This window comes from Sciurus carolinensis, chromosome 7 (assembly GCF_902686445.1).
Source record: "Sciurus carolinensis chromosome 7, mSciCar1.2, whole genome shotgun sequence".
In the NCBI taxonomy this organism is placed as follows: Eukaryota; Metazoa; Chordata; class Mammalia; order Rodentia; family Sciuridae; genus Sciurus; species Sciurus carolinensis.
The window spans coordinates 112866470-112874330 of NC_062219.1; the positions used below are offsets into that span (position 1 = coordinate 112866470).

General features: G+C 42.9%; 1 pseudogene; it reads right to left on the reverse strand.

Annotated features, from left to right (window-relative positions):
- Positions 1 to 286: 286 nt before the first annotated feature.
- LOC124989300 (ERI1 exoribonuclease 3-like) lies at positions 287 to 4668 on the reverse strand (annotated as a pseudogene).
- Between the last annotated feature and the right edge of the window lie 3193 nt (positions 4669 to 7861).

Consider the following 7861-nt stretch of genomic DNA (forward strand, 5'->3'; position numbering starts at 1 on the left):
GGTGGCTTCTGTACCATGGAGGAGACAGTGGGTGCCAGGGTTCCTCCAGCCCAGGACCACATGGGAGGGGATAACACTGAGCTGAGATTGAGGGGTAAGGGTGGTGGGTACAAAATATCTGCTCCTGGGGGGCCAAGTGGCCAAGTACTTTCCTGGGACACAAGTCCACAGGGCATCTGAGGGACACTCTGGGTACAAGGCTATGCCACTCTCCCTTTTTCATCTGGTGAGGGAGAGGAGCATTCTGGGCTGAGCTACCCTCTTGCCCCAGCCCATCCTCAGCCAATCAGAAAAACTTCAATGTCTGCTTGAAGATGAAGCCTCAATATCTGAATGCCTTCATGACATTCACAATGTTCTTGTAGTCAAGAAGCTGCCAGGAACATTTGTAGAGGGGCTGACCAATACTGCTGTGGGACCAGTCTATATTTTGGAGGCTGAGGCCCTTATTCATGTCTAGAAGTCCATTCTTGGGCCAGCAGCCCATGGTGAAGCCATTTTCAGATTAATCCACTGCTTGAAATAATAATCCTCTGATAATCTCAAGCACTGGCTTAGGAACATGGCTTTTAAATCCCAGTCTCCATGAATGTCAAAAATTGACTTGATGTTTGGATCTAAGAGGTCTTCCTGTGCCATCCACTCATTGACCCTCTCTACTACTTGCTGCAGGCTTGGCTGACCATCCACCTTGATTTGAATAATCCTGGTGAGCCAGACAGGGTGGTGCATGCCTGTAATCCTAGTGACTTGGGAGACAGAGGCAGGAGGATCACAAGTATGAGGACAGCCTGAGCAGCTTTGTGAGACCTTATCCCAAAATAAGAATAAAACACTGGAGATGGCTCACTCTGCCTGGATTCAATCCCCAGCACCATAAATAAATAAATAAATAAATAAGTAAATAAATAATTAAAATAAAATAGAAAAAATTATCCTGGTGAGGTGAGCACTGTACAGAGTAGGGTATGCTGTGAATGGACTATAGGCTGAACATACATGTGAAAAGTAGACTCAATTTCCACGATCTGGCCATGTAGCTTCAGGATGGGGAACTCAATGATTTCCTTCACATACTCTGATTTCTTATACTATACTTGTTTTTAAGAGGAGGAAAAGTTTATTTGGGGCTCACGGTTTCAGAGTCTCAGTCTTAGATGGTCAACTCCATTGCTCTGGGCCCAAGGTGAGGCAGTGCATCATGGCATAAGTGTGTAGTGCGGAAAGCAGCTCAGGACATGGTCATCAGGAAGCAGAGAGAATTCCATTCACCAGGGACAAAATAGAAACCCCAAAGTCATACCTCCAGTGATCTACCTTCTCCAGCCACACCCTACCTACTTACCTACAGTTACCAACCAAATAGTCCCTCAGTACATTAATGCAAAGATTAGCTTAAGCCTATCATAACCCAATCATTTCACCTCTAAACTTTCTTGCATTGTCTCACACATGAGCTTTTGGGGACACCTCATATCTAAACCATACTGTTCCACCTGTCTCGCAGAAGCTTATGCCTATCTCATAATACAAAATATATCTGATCCATTTTCAAGAATTCCCATAATCTTTTGGGGTGGCAGGGGGTAGTTATGAAGATTTAACCCAGGGGTGATTTATCACTGAGCCACATCCCTAGCCCTTTTTATTTTTAATTTTAAGACAGAGTCTCACCAGGTTGTTAGGACCTTGCTAAGTTGCTGAGGCTGGCCTTAAACTTGTGACCATCCTGCCGAGCCTCTGAGTTGCCAGGATTACAGGTTTATGTCACTGTGCTTGGCAGAGTCCCCATAGTCTTAACAGTTTTAGCATTGTTCAAAAATCCAATTCCTGGGCTGGGGCTGTAGCTCAGTGGCACAGTGCTTGCCTAGAGTGTGTGAGGCACTGGGTTCAATCCTTAGTACCACATAAAAATAAACAAACAAAGGCATTCTGTCCATCTACAACTACAAAAAAAATACTGTTTTTAAATCCCAAAATCCAATTCCAAAGTCTCCTCTGAAACTCAAGGCAAACTCTCACTGTGAGCCCCTGTAAAAATCAAAAGCAATATATATCCAATATATAAAGGCATGGAGTAAACATTTCCACGTGGAGAAATAGGAGCATATAAAGAAGGGATGGGACCAAAGCAAATCTGAAACAAGTCCTGTAGCTCCATGTCCAGCATGTGGGGTACTTGACATTGTGATGTTCTCTCCAAATGGCTTGTGTAACTCTGTCCCTATGACCTTGCTTGGTTGAAGTCCACATAGTCTCTCTCTTGGCTTATTTCTGCTCTATTCCTGTAGTTTTCCTCTGCATACATCCCAAGCATGGTGAGGCAACTTCTCAGGACCCCTGTGTAAGCAGGATACCCCAACTGGTCTCTTCTCAACGGAATTTTTACTTTTATACCCTTGATCCTGACCTGGGTATGGTCTTGCCAATTCCTGAAATGTCTTCAAGTCATCTTTACTATTGTCTGTAGGTAACAACATATTTAGCATTTCTTTAGTGGCTGTAGTCTTTAACAACCAGAACTTCCTTACCCCAGTTTTACTCTTGTTTTTCTGGTCAAACTTCAAGATTTTTCAAATCTTTCTGCTCTGCTATCTGCTCCTAATTATCACAGTAAACTTGGCTAAAAACTGTGAGCAATACCCAAGTCACCACTTGAATGCTGTGAAGCCTTGAAATTTCCTCTGTAAGATTAACTAGTATATTACCCTTACATTCAACCTCACAAAAAATCTCTGGACATGGGCAAAATGTAGACAATTTATTAGGCAGAACATAACACAAATGACCTCTTCCAATTTCCAATAGAATCCTCATCTTCTTAAACCTCATGAGCCCTGTTTTTACTGTCCACAATCCTATTGGCATTCTGGTCTTTTGGAGTCCTACCAGAATTGCTTGTTAAGCTCCACTTACAACAATTTAAAAAACCTTTCCAGTTTGTATCTCTAAACTCTTCAAAATTCCTCCCACTAATTCCAAAAAGCTCCAAAAGCTTCTGAACCACATGGTCAGTTTGTCACAGCAATGGCCCCACTCCTAGTACCAATTTCTGTTTTAGTCAGTTATTTCACTCCTGTGACCAAAAGACCTGACCAAAGTGATTTTGGAGGATTAAATGTTTATTTGGAGCTCATGGTTTCAGAGATCTCAGCTCTAGACAGCCAACTCCATTGCTCTGGGTCCAAGGTGAGGCAGAACATCATGGTGGAAGCATGTGGGGAGGAAAGCAGATCCAGACATGGTCATCAAGAAGCAGTTACTTTTTATAATTATTTTAGAGTTCATTTCTTGTACTTATAAAAAGAAAGATCATTGAGAAACAATGTGCTGCCATTGAGTTGTGGTGGTATATGTCTGTGATCCCATTTACTGGAGAGGCTGAGGTAGAAAGATCACTTGAGCCCATGAGTTTGAGATTAGCCTGGCAAGGTCTAACAAAAAATAAAAACAAAAGACTTTTTTAAAAAAGCACCAAACACCAAACCTAGAAAACACTATGTCCTGTTACTCTGGCAGCAGTATCTAATTACATCATTTTCTCTTGTGTTTGAACTAATCTCATGTTGTTTTGTTCAACATGGCCCCTAAGTGTGCAAACTCCACTTCTAATGTTGCCAATAAGAGGACACATTGATTACTTGACCTGGAAATAAAAAGTGAATAAGGACTATGATGGTGGAAAATCAGTGGTTATTGCTCCCCACTCAGGCGTATCCACTTACACCACTGTTACTCTCTTCAAGAGCAATAACAAAGTGACAAAAGCTGTTAAAGGATCTACTTCATCAAAAGCTACAAGACTAATACAAATTTGAGAAGGACCTCTATTGGATTTGGGTAAACTTCTAATGACCCTGATTGAAGACCAGACAAAAAAGTGTGTCCTTCCTAGCACCACAATGATCACAGCCAAAGCAGAAAGCTTGCTTGTGATGTTGAAAGAAAAAGCTGGACCTAACTATGCTGTTGAATTTACTGCTATCTCTGGGTGGTTTAAATGATTCAAACAGTTATTCATCATTACATCATGTGAAAGTGAGTGGTAAGTCTGTGAGTGCTGATGTGAAGGCAGCTGAAGAATTTTTGGAAACCCTACCTAAGCTGATCGTGGAGGAAAATTACTTGCCAGTGCAAATCCAGCAAGAGCAATCTAGCAGAGCAAATCAGAGCCATGTGGCACAGCAATACGCCATGCCATATAGCCGAGGCTAGACCATCTATATTTCTGTATGTGTGCACTCTGATGTTTGCTAAACATTAGAACATGGAATCACCTAACCACACATTTCTCACATTGTGAGAGAATTGTCCTCACCTTTATACACGACAGTGTATGCAATGTGATATAATGTTCATGGTGTCAGTGCACCAGGCTCAGGATACTTAATACCTAACAAATTATATGAGAAAGACATAAATTTTTACCTTTTGTAAGCCACCGTTATTTTGAGTTTTCACTTGCTCATTGCCAAAACTAACCTAACTAAAATCCATACTGTTCCAGGGTCCTGGAAGGGAAAACAGATAGGTTTTTTTTGTTGTTGTTGTTTTGTTTTGTTTTTTGGTACCAGGGATTGAACTCAGGGACACTGAACCACTGAGCCACATCCCCAGCCCTATTTTGTATTTTATTTAGAGACAGGGTCTCACCAAGTTGCTTAGCATCTCGCTTTTTTGCTGAGCCTGAATTTGAATCAATCCTCCTGCCTCAGCCTCCCGAGCCACTGGGATTACAGGTATGTGCCACCGCGCCTGACTCAGGTGATTTGAACAGAATTTAATAAAGGGACTGCATATAAAGATAAAGAGAAAACAAGGGCTGCTAACAATGGAGTGTCAGCACTGAGGTCTGAAGAGGGGAAGGAGGGAGCAAACCCAGAGCCAAAGAGAACTGTGGAAGAGAGCCTGACATTGCTGTAGGGGTGATTCTGCAGAGAGGAATGCAGAGTAAATTCCCTAACCTCACCATCCTCTCATATTTTGATCCTAGTTGGGGACCCCATGGTCTGAATTTGAGAGAAGTGTGTGGTAGGACCTGTAAGTGTTGGGTGGGGAGGCTGAATATGGAGGGCCACAGGATAGGGTTCTTTACCTGGTGGGTGACTTAAATATTTATTCCTGTAGGGTCTGAGTCTTTGGTGGTCCTGACTTTGTTGAAACCTTTCTTTCTTTTTTTTTTTTTTTTTTTTTTTTTTTTGGTATTGGAGACCAAATCCCATGCTAGAAAAGTGCTCTGCCACCAAGTTATATCCCTGACCCCTTGAAATTTTCTGCTGACAAGGCAACTGGATAAAGGATTATTTTTTAAATATATTGCTTTAGTGTAGATGGACATAAGACCTTTATTTTATTTACTTATTGTGGTGCTGAGGATCAAACCTGGTGCCTCACACATGCTAGGCGAAAACTCTACCACTGAACTACACCCCTGGCCCTGAATAAAAGATTATTAAGAAGATCTTAGTTACTCCCCTGAGTTCCAGATCTCATCTCTACCTCCCTTATAGAGAAGCAACTAAATTTCCTCTGGTAATTGGTATCCACCAACCCAGACATGACAGTGACAACTTTTTTCACCTACTGGTTCAATAGCATGAGAAAGGAAAATGGCTGGAGGTTAGTTCAGCTTCTAAGTCATGGGTACTATGATTGCTCATGGTGGAAATGCTTACCCCTGGAATACTGGGCTCTCCAAACCCCCTGAGGCCAAGGTTATGGAAATGGATGGCAAAAATTCTTCTAGTGGGTCATAGATTTCTATAGTGTAATAGCAAGGAGGCCATTGCCACCCCTACCTCTTGAGGTTACATATAATTCTGGTTATGACTTATAAAATACTCTACAGCCTGCAGGATAGCATTCCAACTTGTAGGAATTAGTTTCCCAGTTTTCCTAGTGAGGTTGGTCCACCCTTCTATCCAGTCAGCTGCTTCTGGGTCATAGGGCAGTGGTAAGGCCAGTGAATTCTATGGGCATGAGCTCATTGGTACATTTCCTTGGCTGCAGCAGGTGTGACCTGAATGGAAGTTATTTTATGTGGAATGTCATGGTAATGGGTATGGCATTCTGAAAGCTCATAAGCAGTGCTGACAGAAGGAAAAGAAAGCATATTCATATCTGAACTATGTGCCTAGTCTTGCAAGGATGAGGTACAGTCCCTTCATGATGGTATGGCAATCTATAACTAGGTGAGATTGGTGCCCAGTCAGGGTCTAGCACTGGGCTGTAAAAACGTTGGACATTTAGCATTGGCCACACCACATCAGTGGTGACTGAGCCAAAGCAGGACTTCCATGCCTTACATTCCATGCTTACCATTTATACATAGTCCATTGAATAAGCCCTAGAGAAGGGGTACTGGGGAAAGAGCTATCATCCACAGGGCTGTCACTTTATTTATCTGATGATCACTTTGTCCTTTTGCTTTACTGTGGAACATTGTATCCATCTTGCTTATTTATTTATTTATAGTGGTGCTAGGGCTCAAACCCAGGTTCTCATACATTTTAGGCAAGTACTACACACCTAGCCCCAACTTTTTTTTTTTTTTTTTTTTTTTTTCCTGGTACAGGGGATTGAAGCCAGAGAAGCTTTACCACTGAGTATAACCCCATCTTTTTTATTTTTTATTTTGAGACAGGGTCTTTCTAAATTGCCCAGGCTGGCCTTGAACTTCCAATCCTCTTGCTCCAGCCTCCTGAGTATGTGGAATTACAGGTGTGCCACTCTTGCCTTTGATTTTTTTTTTTTAGTTGTAGGTGGGCACAATTCCTTAATTTTTTTTTTTTTAATGTGGTGCTGCAGATCGAACCCAGGGCCTCATGTATGCTAGGCGAGCTCGCTATCACTGAGCCACAACCCCAGCCAGCCTTTGACTCTTAAGCATCACTGTCCTCTATACCACCAGGATGCCATTATTCTCACTGAAATCAGAGAATTTAGTTCCACTGATTGATCTCAACTCTAATTTTCAGAGCAAGGCAAGGATGCTGGTGGCCCTCCCCACTGCATTCTTAATGGTTTAGTAAAGCGAGTGTGGCTGGGGTGGCTAAGAAGGCTGCACATAATAAACCCAATCCAGCATGCTCATCTCCCTGAACTCCTGATTCATTCTATAGCATGCCAGCAACATTCTGGCATTTCATGCCCATTAACTGTAGGCTACCACTAAATCCAGGCCTTAATTAACCAACCCAGCAGACTATTACTGCCCTTCCCAGGTGCTTGAACCAACACATTAAATACCAAGGCTTGGATGAGCAATCACAATGAGTTTGGCTTAGCTGAACCTTACATTCCACCCTCCTTGGTGCAGTTCCCTTAGAACCCACTCCCATACCTGCCCCCGCAGCGTCTGCCCTGCAGCAGACTGGCAAGGCTTGTACCTCCTTCAGCCTGGGCAGCCTCCGCTCAGCATGGGCTTGTGCTTGTCCATTCAGCCTCTGAAGGGATCTAACTCATAAAGGGCCTGAAGCCAGGAGGGATAGGGGCAGGGTTGACATTCTGAGGTTCTGGAAGGAGGGAGTGATACAGCAGGCAGTTATCTTTATGGACTAGAGAATTTGAGAACTCAAAGTTCTTGGCTTTGTTCATGGTTGCTCAAGTGTCTGTCCCATTTTAGGGTTCCTGCCCTCACAGACCATTACTTAAGCAAACGAAACATGGAGAGTTGAGCATTTAATCAGAACTGAAACTAGGGGAACCTTATGATGCCCTCCCCGGCCAGTTCTAAGCTGCGTTATGCCCTATGTGTGTAAAAGGGGACTTCTCTAGGCCACCATCGAGATACTCTGGTGCCCACTCACATCTCTGTAAGACAAGATAACTTTTGGTTCTCCTTTCCCCTATGCATGTTCCT